Here is a 14,725-nt window from a genome sequence, read left to right as displayed (position 1 = left end):
TCCGTCACGGGGATGACGTTCTCCTGATCGAGGTCAGAGATCGACATGTTGATCTTGATCTTGAATCTGGTCCCACCGGGCGTGCCAAAAGATGTGTTGATGCAAAAACTGATCTGCAAACACAAAGGGCTAATACCCGATTCAAACGTTAAGGCGTGCCAGCCGATTTGACCTTACTATCGGCAAAGGTGATAACTCGAATACTTTAGTTCTGACAACAGCGATGCGCCCGGATGTCACGGCTAAGAGGTACTCACGCGGAACTCGAGAACACGCCGAGCTTAAGTCAACGAATTCCTAAGAACTCGTAATAAAAGGAAAAAGTATGACGAAGTCGTCGAAAAGTAGATGCTGGAATATGAGTAAAAACGTATGTTTAATTGATTGATAGATTCATGTCATTACAAGGCCCTAGGGTTCATATTTATACCCTGCTCAAAGAGCTACAATTAAACACGACTAGAATTCGAATTCCAAATTGCACGGAATCCGTATACAAAACAACTTAAATAAATAAGGAAATAACAAAACTATCTCCCGTGATGAACTAAAATTCTTCCATAAACCGATCAGTAGTTTCCGGACTCCTCCTCCGTATCATCGGCAGACTCCTTACCATGGTCATCGGCAGACTTCTTACCATGGTCATCGGCAGACTCCCCCATTATAGCCATCGGCATAAACACATCACTGCCTGCGGACCTAGTCACATTCAACCTCTCCTTCATCGGCAACCATCCTCATCGGCAACTCACCCTGTAAACAGCATACTGCCACCTTATCCCGTCATCCTAGACACGTGCCCAAAAACGGTGTCAACAATTAGTTTCACATTGGCTTAGTATACCTAGTCTTCAGGGACCAGTAGGATGTACTTCACTTATCACTCGTCTAGCCACTAATCTTCACTTACTAGAAAACTCATCACTGGACTTCATAGAACAATTAAGAATTTATCATGGCTATGACACATTTAGACAAGCTCGGATGTTAAAGAAAGAGGGGAATATAATGTATATGCTATATGATGATAAAGGCAAGATTCGGTTACCTAACCCGAACCTTGGCCTCTACGCTGTGCAAAACTTTTTGATTGAGATTGCAGCAACACCAGTGAACCAGAGAACTCCACAGCGAGTGGCATCTGAAAGGATAACCACTCACCGAGAACGTACTTGGTATGGAGCTGACCCTGGACCAGAAGAAGCAGCGCACCTGCATTATTGCGATTACAATCCACGAGTCCTTCGAGACCCATGGGCTCGTCATGCGCAACCACAAGAGCCAACAGAGGAGACATGGCCGGAGAGCCAAGATCACCAGTGGACAAACCCGCCTTTTCATACGGGCAGGTACTCCACTGATCCATATGGAGCTTCAGGATCCAGACCTCCACCACAATTTGATGCAGGACGATACTCCGACGCCTCCAACGCCTTCACGAATGACTACTATCAAGAGGCCGGTGCTTTCTTCACTCGTACCGACAACACCCTCCTCGACATCCAGAACACGCAAGCAGAACATGGAAGACTCCTGGAAGAGCAACAAAAATGGAACCAGGACCATGCCGCTGCAGTAGAAGAGCTGAGACAAGATACAACAACAATGAACGACAACATCACAACCATGATGCGGTTCTGGAACATTGGGTAAGACCGACGGCAACATCCAGCTTGGGGGAGTTCCTCCCTAATTTATCAAGTAAGTTTCTATTTGCTCTTCTTATTTATTCTATTCTGTCTTAGTATTTAATTTATATAAAAAAAGTTATTATTAGAAAACCAAATAAATATTTTCTTGCTTTAATTTACTGCATTTTAATAAACATGAAAACAAAATAAAAAGAGTGTGTAGATAAGTGTGCTTTATTTTTCTGCTAAGTTTAATCTCTAAAAAAAATAAAAAGACCAAAAAGATGCATGATGGAAATGATGAACAGTTGCTCTGTTTGCTTACTTACAAGTACCTAGCTTTTATATTAGAATTCTTCCAGGAATTACTAAAATTGAAATTACTATCTTTGGAAAGCATAAAATTAAAGTCTAGGTAAGAGAAAGGCATGATATAAAGTCGAGCTACTGTTTATCTTGTTCCTACTACACTAAGTTCTGGAGATTTATTTTTGAAAACTTACAAATCACATGATGAGTTCCTAGCATAACAAAACTACCTACCACAGCCATACTTGCTATACCATCTTTTACTATATTTACATTGAGTTTGATCGAGCTGTGTAGACCCTTAGGAGCTTTTCATGTGGTTAAATTAAGATATTCACTTGCACACATCTACCACAGCATCCATCATCATTCATTAAAATTGCTAAAAATGTTATCACTCACTGTCCCGAATATTGTTATTCTCTCTCTCTAAAAAGATTCAATGCAGAAGAGGCATGGGTTATGCAAAAATATACGAGGAAATAAAAAGGGGCAAGTGCCCGGAACCTCGGAAAAGAAAGAAAAAGAGTGAGACGAGAGGTAAAAATAGACAAGTGTCCGAAGTAGAATTAGGGGTACATAAATGCCCACTTGAGCGGAAAAAATGGACAAGTGTCCGATAGTAGAATTAGGGGTATCTACTACCCACCTGAAAAAAAAGAGAAAAGAAAAGAAAAAAAAAGATAGCCCATGTTCTCCCAAAGCGAAGATCAAAGAAGAGAAGAGATAGCAATATGAGGAGCAATGAGAAGTAAGTTATCACTTATGCATTTTCATCATCACTATCATTTACTTCATCACACATGCACATCTTGATTTAATTATATGCTGAGTTTCTTTGGATCCATGGCTCGATTAGACAACATATGTATGAGCTGTTTTTCACTCCTATGAGCTCCACTTAAATATTCTATTAGCTTTAGGTAAGTGATATCATGGTAAGGATCCACAAATACCACATATAGAGAGACCTGAGAGAATCATTGCTGGGAACTCTGAGTTTTATTTTGAAAACTTATGAAAAACTCTGGAACAAAGGTGAAGTATAGGCAAGAGGAATAGTGCTTGACTTAACTATTTTGTCTTTCGATTACTTAAGATTTAAGTGCAGGTACTAAACTCCATAACACTTCACTCTAATCTGGAAGAATTTTTATGTAAAAGCATGTGTGCCTGTTAGGAAAGAAAACATCGAAGCAACTCCTGATCCGTCCGAGTTTAGCTATTTGCTCAGGGACGAGCAAAGGGTAAGCTTGGGAGAGTTTGTTGACGGTCCTTACGTACTAAAATTAATAATCAAATAAACATGAAAAAGGATCAATATGAAACAAACATCTAGAATAGGGGTTTTATCTGACAGAATTCCACGAGCTTTGGTGTTTATCTATTTCTGTAGGGGTTTATCAGAAAATAGGGAGAGAAGGCCCACATGTCATGTTTACAACGAGATAATTACGTGCCGCGCAATTTTCCTCAATCTAGAAGGATCCAGAAGCCACGGGAACGAACGGGACGCGAATCGGGCTCGGGAGCTGGGCGGCCGCCCACCCCCTTTGGGCGCCCGCCCTGGCCAGGAAGCCAACCAGGACTCTGCTTCAGGACAACGCTCCACCGACCTAAAGGATCAATCTAAACCATACAATCTATGTCGGTTTGATCCAATGGCTCACGTTCACTTGAGGGGACTATAAAACCAGACCCCCTGGCCCCTGGAGGAGAGGAGGAGAAATCATTATTCAGAGGTAGCCATCAAAGTTAGGGTTTAGATCTCTCTCCCACAGAGAATTAGAATTAGCTACTCCCTAATCCTTCAAGTTTAGAGGTTGATTAGATAGCAATTAGAGAAGTAGAGCACTACGCTCTGGATTCGGATCTTCGGTAATAAAGATTGGTATTATTCATATCTTTCTCTAATTCTATTGTTCTAATTGCATTATGTATCTAATTATTATGTTCTTAGTTTGCTCTAGTTCTATATTTGATATAGTTCTAATTGATAATGAGTTTATGTATAAGTTTGCAAAGCGCTTAGCTCTTGACACGAGGGAGTTAGGTGATAGATCACATGTGAGCGTGGTGCTTAGATGTTATTTATCTGCAAATGTATCCTATTGGCCGAGTCGTGTGGTAGTTCGCGATAGTGACAGCTTCGTTGATTCTTATATAGTCCACCCTCCGTTGATAGGACAGGCAGAACCGATATTGTGGAGTAAGTCATGCGATGTTCTGATTTACTTTATCAATGTTCCTTATACATGAATGAAGAGTCTTTTATGCTATACATGATCTTGTAGATAACTAGAGTAGATTATGACTTAGTAGTTAGTAGATGACTTAGAATCCATTCTCTAGCTAATCTGACATCACCTACATATATGAGGAGTAGTCTATTTTCTAATCGCTGTGCTCTTTATCCCATGAACTTATACTTTATTATCATTATCTTTATGGTTTACCCCCTGCTAAAGTATGTGACTGTGTGACGAGTTTCTCATTAGTAATCATGTTCTTGCAAGTTTATCTCTAGTCTATGCCTTGATAGATTTTTCCCCTTTGATTTAATTCCATCTTCTTGAGATCCCCTAAGCAAAATTATAAATAACGATACCTGGAATACTTATCCTGGTGAAATGCTACAATGAGGTGTTTTATCTGTGCGCTTGCGGATAGAATAGATTATTTTCTAAAGAGCCTTTACATTTATAAATACCTTTGTACACTCTGGCGCCATGCTAGGGATGACAACCTAGTATCTAAGTGGTGTTAGCTAGTGTCAACAAGCTTATGCCACCCGGATCCATCAGCTATGCTACGGGAACTTTGAGCCTCCTCGACGACCTCACGGTGGTGCTCTTCCACCAGTTGACTTTGTGGCTCCTTGCTTCTGTCAGCCTTTTGGTGAGGGTTCCACCAGGACTGTGGGTGATTTGAGATGCCCAGCTAGGATCCTTGACTTTGTGTTGAGGAAGACTCTCTTTCCCAGGATAGGCTACAGAGATGGTTTCACCAGGATCCAACAGTGGCTGGTAGCTCATCTGATTGCTCAGTAGCCTTTTGACTTGTGGGACTTGTAACGTCCCACCTCTACGAGGCCAGGCCTGCTTACATCTGGCAGCTTTTCTAGGATATATTCAGTCCCCACAGACCAACACTAGTCTTTTCTGCACACTTTGTCCTCACTCGTGTGCACCCGGGAAGGACTTCCCGGTCGGTCACCCATCTCTAAATTTCTGAGATGGGCTTCCAAAAAAGAAGTTGCAACTTGTTAATATGAGTCTCCTATAATCCTATTAAGCCCTGGGTCGAGTGTTACAGGACTTGATAGTGTTAGAGATTGAGGACACCATAGCAGAGGGCTTCAGGGGTCGTCGTCAATTGCCATATGCACATTGGATCACTTTACTTATTCTTCGTGCTAGGCCTGAGCCTCTTCCAGCTCACCTTCAGAGAGAGCTGACAGATACAGATACAGTGTTCCCCCACTAAGACCCCCGTCAGATGTTGAGAGCACATCACGACCTTAGAGCTCCACCTCCTCCTCTAGCACCACGTGGCAAGGTGCCACCACCTTCACCTAGGGCTTCCCGTAGTTCAGGGGCAGTCCCAGAGGAGGAGCAGGACATTGCTATTGGGGCAGTAGCAGATGGAGAGGCTGAGGAGGAGTTCGAGTTTGCTTCCGATAGTTCAGACGATGATTATCATCTTCCTGTGCCAGATCTTCCTCCAAGGCAGCACGATCACGAGGCAGGTGGTTCTTCCAGTGCCACAGACCTAGCTCTGCTAGCTATACTTGAGGGGATGAGAGTCGATCAGCGGAGGGCAGCTGAGGAGCAGGCTAGGAGGGACACAGACCAGGCTGCAATCAATGCAGCCATGCAGGCCACACAGGACGAGTTTTGGAGACAGCTCCTGACCTTCTAGGAGTAGTAGCTAGCTTCCCAGGCACAGCATACTACCATGATGGCTACTCTCATGGCCGCATCGGGGATTCAGCTACCACAGATTCAGCTTCCAGGCACTTCCTTGGTTAGGCCCCCCACTCCAGTACCACAGCCCAGCGGGATTCAGAGTTAGTCCTAGCCACCGCTCTAGCTCCCTGCTCAGAGTCAGCCGTTCTCGACTCCTCAGCACCAAGTCTCTCAGGGTGCTATCTCTTATGGTTTTGAGCAGGTGCCCTAGTTTACCCCGCTTCGCTCAGGTTTCACCCCGCAGTTAGCGACAGCTTCACAACTTGTGTTGGATTCGTCGGCAAGATATCACATTAGCTTCTCGTACAGTGCTCTGACTGGTGACCCTAAGCCTTCACCTCTGTAGGCTCCTGCAGCTTTTACGCTCCCAGTCACCACTACTGAGCGCCTGTTGTCGTCAGTGGCTTCGTCCGAGCAGCTTGCACCCTCTTCCACAGTGCCAGAGACGTCAGCCACAGCTACAACGTCCGTGCCAGCTTCTTCAGTAGGACTTGAGCAGGCAGCACAGCCAGTGATAGCTATAGAGCCCACAGAGCAGACCCGGACCGCTTCTCCAGCTCCAACAGTTTCTGAGGGTCACTCTATGTCGAGGTTATCAGTAAGGGGTACCCTCAGCGATGCGCATTATGAGATTGCCCGTACGCAGGTCGAGACCCTCAATTCGACGCTCTAATCTTACCTATGAGCCGCCATCGACGGCCGTAACCTCGAAGACGGAAATAGCGTCGAGCGAATCAATCAGGCGTCGAGCGCCGGTTACCGTCGAATACGGAATAGGCTCATGCGAACCGGGGGACGTCGAGCGCGAGGGCGCCATCCGCCGCCTGACGCGCGCACGCGGGCGGGAGCATTAAATGCGCCTGATGTTTCCCCACCTAACGCACAGGTCACGGGAGGCGTGATAGGGAACAGGCTTCCGTCCCATCAATCTTTTTGCAGCCTTCCCACCGAACGACCTAGGGCGTGTCAGGACGCAGGAAACGAGGATGGAACGTCTAATCGGGACCCCCTCGAGACATCTAAGGTCAGCGCTCCAGATATCAGCATATTACACGGCGTCCGACCCTCGACCGAACAGGGCCCCTTCCTAGGGACAGGTTGGGCGTCGACTGACAACATCACAGTTACCCCGCCGGATCCGCCGCCTTACCGTACAAGCATGCAACCTCAGAACCAGCGCAAGGCGGCGGGCAGGGCAGAACGCAGGAGCACGCGTAATCATCACCGGGCTATCAAGATGGGACGGCTCGAGGCCATGCCGTACGGAAGCCTCGAGTAGGGCGGCGCTCCATGCGGCTATCGACCCCTACTTTAACATCTACGCGTGTACCCTGTGTCTCTCCTTGGAGCTATAAAAGGAGAGACTCAGGAATAGAAGAAAACAAGGACACAAGACCGCACTCATACGTAGTAGAGCTTCACACTTCATACCACGCTTGTATTCGCCCCTGTACAAGCACTTAGGTGCAAGATAATACAAACTCTCTCCCCCCGCTGGACGTAGGGCCTTCTCTTGCCCGAACCAGGATAAATCTCTGTGTCTTCTTGCATCACCATCCGGGAAAGGGAGCACGCATACAAATTTACTCGTTGGTGTGACCCCCCAGGGGAAAAACACCGACAGTTGGCGCGCCAGGTAGGGGTCCTGCGTGTTTTTCATCGATTTCCCACTCCTTTCCGGATGGCTACTCTTGCCTCGCCGTTTCCACGCTCCACGGTGATTTGGTTTGGGAGTCTCGAGTTCATGTCTACGGGCTCCGGCTACGACATGATCTTGCTCTCAGTCAAAGGACCAGAAGGAGCCCGCGTTACGCCAGCACGGTTGAAGGCCCCGAGACGCCCTCACCACCACGCCTCCCCGCCTAAGAAGAGGCGCGGACAGCACCACCGCGGCCCCTCTACTTCAGCACGACCAACAGCTCGTGCGAGGCAGGACGTGGGCCACAAGGCGGCAGCACCATGTGACGGAGCAACAAGCGCGACGACTCAGCACCGCGCGACGACGGGAGGGGACGCGTCTCGCGCGCTCTCCCCCACCGCAGCTAGGCTACTTCCACACGGGTTGTTCTCTCCAAGGGCGGCACTGCCGTTCGGGTTGGACAACGCCGCGGCGTCGCTCGCCAGGGCGATATGCCCAAACGCCCAGACGTACGTAGAAAGACCAATGGTCCTCCCACGTAGCTCTGAAGCGCGGCAGTCGGCGTCCGAGCTGCCGGACCTTTCCCGAGTATAAGGCCTCCGTCGTCTAGGCCCCGGACGATACTCGATCACCTCCCTCAGGCAACGATTGCTGGAGGAAGGACGTGGGTGTTTCTATGCCGCCGAACCGGACTCCGACTCCGAGACAGATAGCTATGACCCTACGAGGGAATGCTATCACATCGACGGGGCGGTAGAAACTACTGACGAGACACGGGATGCTGCCGCGGGTGGTCGAGCCCCCGCAGCGCGAGAAGACCCCAGGACGCCTGGGAACGACGGACAGCTCGACCCCCCTCCTCAGGAAGACAGGACCGCGCAGCTCGCGCAGCTGCGGGAGCTCAAGATGAAGCTCGACGAAGACCGCGAGCGCCTCGTCCTGCTCGAGCAAAACCTCGAGCAAGACCTGCCCTACCCGCCGGGCGGAAGTGTCCGCAGACGCGCTCGAGAGGTACATCGACAGATCGTCGGCGACTCAGAGCCAGAGCAACCTGTCAGCCGTTTCCCTCGAGCAGGCCAGAATGTAGTGGCAGCGACTATGCTGCTACGTAACATGCCAGAGCCGTCGAATTCCCAGGCCCGACGCATTCGAGATGAGGTACAGACATTGCTCCAGGTGGCGGCGGTTCAACAAGCCGAAAGTTCGGCGTCTCGACGGCGAGGAGCTGCCACAGAGAAGCGCGACGAACAGCCTCTAAACGAAGAGGAGGTGTCAGTCCAACAACAACCTCCCCCTCGAGGTAGAAAGACCGCTCTCATCCTCCCCGTCGACGGTCAACATCGACACGACGCGCGGCACGACATCAAAGAAAATCGACGCCGCCGGCACGGAGACGTGGAAGAGCGCGGTTATAGCGCGCATCGCGGTGGGAGATACGACAGCGACGAGGACCGGGTGGCTCCCGAGCCACCAGGCCCACGGGTGTTCAGCAGGGCGATCCGCAGCACGCCCCTGCCCAATCCATTTCGACCCCCGACCAGCATCGCGAAGTACAATGGAGAGACCAAACCAGAGTTGTGGCTGGCCGACTTCAGGCTGGCCTGTCAGCTAGGTGGCGCTCGAGGTGATGATCGAGCCATCATCAGACAGCTACCCCTTTTCCTCTCCGACACCGCCCGTCGATGGCTCGAGGAACTCCCTGCCAATCAGATCCACGACTGGGTTGATCTGGTCAGAGTCTTCGAGGGTAACTTCAAAGGGACCTACATTCGACCAGGGAACTCATGGGACCTCAGCAAGTGCAAGCAGAAGTCAGGAGAAACTCTTCGGGAGTATGCTCGGCGCTTCTCGAAGCAGCGCACTGAGCTGCCGCACATCCCTGACCACGACGTCATCTTGGCGTTTGTCTCGGGCACCACCAGCCGAGACTTGGTGCGGGAATTAGGTCGCAATCGACCTCAGACCGTCGATGAGTTGATGGACGTAGTAGCCAACTACGCGGCAGGGGAGGAGGCAGTCGGCGCCTTCTTCAGCTCAGAAGGGAGGAAAGGCAAGCAGCCCATCAACGAAGATGGGACCCCAGTCGAGGCCTCAAGAAAAACAAAAAGAAGTAGAAAGTGCGGCAGTTCCACCGGGAAGATTCCGATGACAACCTTGTCGCCGCCATGGATCGAAAGAAGCCTCGAGGCCCTCCGGATGGAGGCATCTTTGACAAGATGTTGGAGGAGCCGTGCCCTTACCATAAGGGAGGCGCCAACCACAAGCTCAAGGACTGTCGTATGCTGAGAAAGCATTTCGATGGTGAGGGGTCCAAAAAAGATACGCGTGATGACTCCAAGAAAGAGAAGGCTGGCAGCAAGGAGGACAACAAAGATGACGATGGCTTCCCCGCCGTCCACGACTGCTACATGATCTATGGCGGGCCCTCGACTCAGTTGACCACGAGGCAGCGCAAAAGGGAGCGTCGCGAAGTCTTTGCAGCAAGAATGGCGGTGCCCCGGTACCTTAACTGTTCAAGCACTCCTATCACTTTCGATCGAGAAGACCACCCCGACAAGGTAGTCGCCCCAGGCGTCTACCCGCTCGTCGTCGACCCCATCATCGTCAACACCCGGCTTTTGAAAGTGCTGATGGATGGTGGCAGCAGCCTCAACATCATCTACCTCGAGACCCTCGACCTCCTCGGCATCGATAGAGGACGCCTCCAGCCAAGCGCCGGCGGTTTCCATGGCGTCGTGCCAGGGAAAAAGGCACTGCCAGTAGGACGAATTGACCTATCGGTCTGCTTCGGCACAGCGGCCAACTTCAGGAAGGAGACCCTCACTTTTGAGGTGGTTGGGTTCCGAGGCATGTACCACGCCATCATCGGGCGCCCGGGCTACGCCAAGTTCATGGCCATACCCAACTACACCTACTTGAAGCTGAAGATGCCCGGTCCCAAAGGCGTCATCACTGTCAGTTCCTCCTTCGAGCACGCGTACGAGTGCGACGTCGAATGTGTCGAGTACGGGGAGGCGGTCGAGAGCTCCACCGAGCTCGTCGCGAAGCTCGAGGCCCTGGCCGCTGAGGCTCCAGAGCCTAAGCGCCACGCGGGCAGCTTCGAGGCGGCGGAAGGAACCAAGAAGATCCCGCTCGACCCCAACGACTCCGACGGCAAAGTGCTGACGATCAGCGCCGACCTCGACCCCAAATAGGAAGCCGTGCTCGTCGACTTTCTCCGTGCAAATGCCGATATGTTTGCATGGAGTCCCTCGGACATGCCAGGCATACCGAGGGAAGTCGCCGAGCACTCCTTGGAGATTCGAGCCGGTTCCAAGCCAGTAAAGCAGCGGTTGCGCTGATTCGATGAGGAGAAGCGCAAGATCATTGGCGAGGAAGTCCACAAGCTTTTGGCGGCCGGATTCATCAAGGAGGTTCATCATCCTGACTGGTTAGCAAACCCTGTATTAGTTAAGAAAAAGAATGGGAAAATGAGGATGTGTGTCGATTATACTAGTCTGAATAAAGCATGTCCGAAAGTTCCCTTTCCATTGCCACGCATTGATCAGATTGTCGATTCTACCGCGGGATGTGAAACCCTTTCTTTCCTTGATGCATATTCTGGTTACCACCAAATAAAAATGAAGGAGTCCGACCAGCTCGCGACCTCTTTCATCACGCCTTTTGGGATGTATTGCTACGTAACCATGCCATTCGGGCTTCGAAACGCGGGAGCCACGTATCAACGTTGCCTGCTCCACGTGTTTGGCGAACATATAGGGTCCACGGTCGAGGCCTACGTCGACGACATTGTCGTCAAGTCAAAGCGACGAGGAGACCTGATCCAGGACCTCGAGATTGCCTTTAGCTGCCTACGCACCAGCCGGATCAAGCTCAATCCCGAGAAGTGCGTTTTCGGTGTACCTCGAGGCATGCTCCTAGGTTACATCGTTTCGCAGCGCGGCATCGAGGCCAACCCCGAGAAAGTCTCGGCCATTATGAAAATGGGGCCGATCCGAGACATCAAGGGTGTACAGAGAGTCACGGGGTGCCTGGCGGCTCTGAGCCGTTTCATCTCGAGATTAGGAGAAAAGGCATTGCCATTATATCGACTCCTAAAGAAGGTCGAGCGTTTTTCTTGGACCCCCGAGGCCGAGGAAGCACTCGAAAGGCTGAAGAAGACGTTGACCTCGGCCCCAGTCCTGGTTCCACCTCAACCTGCAGAGCCGCTGCTCCTCTACGTCGCATCGACGACCCAGGTCGTCAGCACGGCGGTGGTGGTCGAAAGACAAGAGGAGGGTCATGCGCTGCCGGTCCAAAGGCCAGTCTATTTCGTCAGCAAGGTGCTTTCGGAGACCAAGATGCGTTATCCCCAAATCCAGAAGCTGATTTATGCCGTAATCCTTGCCCGTCGCAAGCTGCAGCATTACTTCCTTGGCCACCCCATCACGGTGGTCTCGTCTTTTCCTTTAGGCGAAATAATCCAGAGCAAAGAAGCCACGGGAAGAATAGCAAAATGGTCGGTCGAGCTCATGAGTGAGACTCTCGCTTATGCGCCTCGCAAGGCCATCAAATCGCAGGCCCTGGTAGACTTCATCGCAGAATGGACGAACACCCAGCTCCCCCCGACCCAGGTCCAGGCGGAACTATGGACGATGTATTTCGATGGGTCGCTCATGAAAACTGGAGCTGGAGCCGGCCTGCTGTTCATCTCACCCTTGGGCGTCCACATGAGGTACATAATCAGGATTCATTTTGCCGCATCTAACAATGTCGCAGAATATGAGGCCCTCGTCAACGGTCTCAAGATCGCTATCGAGTTAGGAGTCCGACGCCTCGACGTCTGAGGTGACTCCCAACTCGTCATCGACCAAGTAATGAAAACCTCGAGCTGCCACGACCCAAAAATGGAAGCGTACTGCAAGGGGGTCCGTCGACTCGAGGACAGGTTCCACGGCCTCGAGCTTGTTCATGTCGCTCGACGCTACAACGAGGCAGCCGCCGAACTCGCCAAGATCGCATCTACCAGAGGCACAGTGCCGCCTGATGCATTCTCAAAGGATCTTCACGAGCCATCCGTCGACCTAGGCACGGGGGCTGGCGTCGACGCCACCACCGCCCAACCAACCAATGTTGTCGATACGCTCTTGATGGTGGAAGAGATGATGGAGATAGAACGACGACCGGGTCGACCATTCGATTGGCGCACACCATTCCTCGACTGCCTTATCCGCGGCGAGCTGCCAGAAGACAAGACAGAAGCTCGTCGTATCGCTCGACGGGCCAAATCATATGTGATCTATGGCGAATACAACGAGCTATATCGACGGAGCCCGACGGGGGTCTTACAACGTTGCATCACCGTAGAAGAAGGCCGAAAACTCCTCGATGACCTGCACTCGGGGGCTTGTGGCCACCACGCCGCTTCACGGACCCTTGTAGGGAACGCTTTTCGGCAAGGCTTCTACTGGCCAACGGCTGTGGCGGATGCCATCGAGCTCGTACGCTCGTGTCATGGGTGCCAGTTCTACGCCAAGCAGACGCATCTGCCCGCCCACGCTCTTCAGATGATCCCCATCACCTGGCCGTTTGCGGTATGGGGGCTCGATTTAGTAGGACCTTTACAAAAGGCGAAAGGAGGATACACCCATTTGCTGGTGGCCATTGACAAGTTCTCAAAATGGATCGAGGCTCGACCCATCACCAACATCCGCTCCGAGCAGGCCGTCCTCTTCTTCACCGACATCATCCACCGGTTTGGGATCCCCAATGTCATCATCACCGACAACGGCACCCAGTTCACCGGCAGAAAGTTCATGGATTTCTGCGATCAGCATCATATCCGTGTGAACTGGTCTGCAGTAGCCCACCCTCGAACTAACGGCCAGGTCGAGCGTGCCAACGGCATGATTTTGCAAGGACTCAAGCCAAGGATCTACAATTGATTGAAGAAATTCGGCAAGAAATGGGTCGAGGAGCTTTCCTCAGTCCTATGGAGCCTTAGGACAACGCCAAGCAGGGCCACCAAATACACCCCGTTCTTCATGGTCTACGGCTCTGAGGCTATCCTCCCCACAGACCTCGAGTACGGGTCACCTCGACTCAAGGCTTACAACGAGCAATCGAACAAAGAAACTCAAGAAAACGCGGTCGACCAACTCGAGGAGGCTCGAGACATGGCCCTCCTCAACTCTGCCAGATATCAGCAGAGACTCCGACGCTACCACGACAAGCACGTGCGCAAGAGGGACCTCAACGTAGGCGACCTTGTCCTACGACGCCGGCAAAGCAACCAAGGACGCCACAAGCTGACTCCACCTTGGGAAGGCCCGTATGTGGTGGCCGACGTCCTTAAGCCAGGAACGTACAAGTTGGCGGACGAAAAGGGGGCAATCTTCACCAACGCATGGAACATGGAACAGCTACGTCGATTCTACCCCTAGAAGTCCTAAACTTACGTTCCTACATTTTGTACGAAGACTTTGTAAACGAACGCGTGAATAAATAAAGTCTTTCTCTCGAGCGACTTCTTTTTGTGCTAAAAATAGTTATGAGTCATAGTCTCGACGTTAAAAGGGGATGCCGACCATGACCCATCATAGTCAGCACCCCCTCGGGGGCTACCAGGGGGACGACCCCCCCCCCAAGCGTCGAAAAAACCAAGAAGTTTTCTTTTCTTACTTAGTAAACCTTGCACGGCTCGAGTAGCTAAGGCGCCTCGAGCCCCCCAAAGGCCGAGGGATAACGAGCCGGAGAACTCCCATGCCCCCGGGCTACGGAAACTCTACTCACTTCCTTACCCTTGAGGTAATCGAGGTTGTTTTTTGACGAAAGATCTAGCAAGGGATACAAACGTAGGAACAAAGAGAAATAAAAGGACCTCGAGCGGAAAGACAAATAAGCATTTAACAATTACAAAAAGACACCGTATCGCTTAGCAACAAAATCAACAAAATATCATACAAGGGGCCCCAGGCGCCCTGAGCAGGCTCGCAGGCCTCAGTCCGCGGCACGATCCTCACCGCCCTCGCCTCCGCCCGAGCTAGCCTCAGGAGGGAGCACCTCAGGCTCGAAGAGCTTGGGCAACCTTTCCCCAGGAGCCTCCGCGTCGTCGATCAAGGCATGGAGCCTCTCCTCGTTCTCCGCGTCGGTCTTGGAGATGTCGGTGACGAAGCCATGGGACACCACCTCCATGT

Source organism: Sorghum bicolor, chromosome 5 (assembly GCF_000003195.3).
Source record: "Sorghum bicolor cultivar BTx623 chromosome 5, Sorghum_bicolor_NCBIv3, whole genome shotgun sequence".
NCBI lineage: Eukaryota > Viridiplantae > Streptophyta > Magnoliopsida > Poales > Poaceae > Sorghum > Sorghum bicolor.
The sequence above is the reverse complement of the archived record's forward strand: the minus strand, read 5'-3'. Positions refer to the sequence as shown.